Here is a 1,383-nt window from a genome sequence, read left to right as displayed (position 1 = left end):
GAAAGTAAATCCAATAAAAATGAGGAAACACACAGGAAGGTTACGGCGGCGTTCGACCCGCCGCTCTGACGCTAATTACAATTAGAAACCAGACTTTAATGAGTAATTGTCTGTCAATGCTAATTATATAAAAGCTAAAGGTCACGTCCCAAATGTTAAGCGTTTGATAAAAGAGTCTTTATTAGGCACAGACGCTGTGTTCCAGAAACAGGAGAAAAGAGGACGTCAGCTTTACTGCTAGCTAGCCCTCGTAGCCTGCTAGTTACTGAGCTAATTAGTGGTTAGCATGTGAGATTAACACTAAATCCCAGAGACAGTAAAGTCATGTGACCTCCAGCTCTTGAGTTCCAGATAACACACATTTAACTTTGTTACTTTATTACTTTATGGTACACCAAAGCGTTCTCCTTCCCTGCTACGTCTCCTCTCTGAAGTCACCGAGAACGAGTGAAAGCTTTCTGTTTATTTATTTATTTAGTGCTGTGTTTACACCTCAGTCCCGGCGGAGAGCATTACGCCTCCATGCACGCATTAGCTGCTGCTGCTAAACCACCAAATAAAGCAATATGTGAGTTAATGAGCGCTGTGTAAGGGACTTATCTCAGAGATATACGAGTCTTCCTCTCTGCACGTCATTATCAGCCAAACACAAGATAGACGGACCTGCCACGGGCTTCGCTACCACAACACAGCCTCCACAGCATCCGGCCTCTCGTTAATACTCACACTTCCACAGACTGATTACCAACAAACCGCATCTCATTAGTGTCTGTCTCAGGGTTCTGCACCACACAGAACCGCACCAGAAATACAGCGTGTGGAGAGCAGAACCTTTCCTTCTCATTTATTATCCTACAACCTACTGCATTACTACACAACCACAGAACTACACAATCACAGAACTACACAACCACAGAACTACACATCACAGAACTACACAACCACAAAACTACACAACCACAGAACTACACAACCACAGAACTACACAACACAGAACTACACAACCACAGAACTACACAACCACAGAACTACACATCACAGAACTACACAACCACAGAACTACACAACCACAGAACTACACAATCACAGAACTACACAACACAGAACTACACAACCACAGAACTACACAACCACAGAACTACACATCACAGAACTACACAACCACAGAACTACACAATCACAGAACTACACATCACAGAACTACACAATCACAGAACTACACAACACAGAACTACACACCACAGAACTACACATCACAGAACTGCACAACCACAGAACTACACAACCACAGAACTACACATCACAGAACTACACAACCACAGAACTACACATCACAGAACTACACAATCACAGAACTACACATCACAGAACTACACAATCACA

This window comes from Ictalurus furcatus, chromosome 27 (assembly GCF_023375685.1).
Source record: "Ictalurus furcatus strain D&B chromosome 27, Billie_1.0, whole genome shotgun sequence".
In the NCBI taxonomy this organism is placed as follows: domain Eukaryota; kingdom Metazoa; phylum Chordata; class Actinopteri; order Siluriformes; family Ictaluridae; genus Ictalurus; species Ictalurus furcatus.
Note: the sequence above shows the minus strand (reverse complement) of the source record.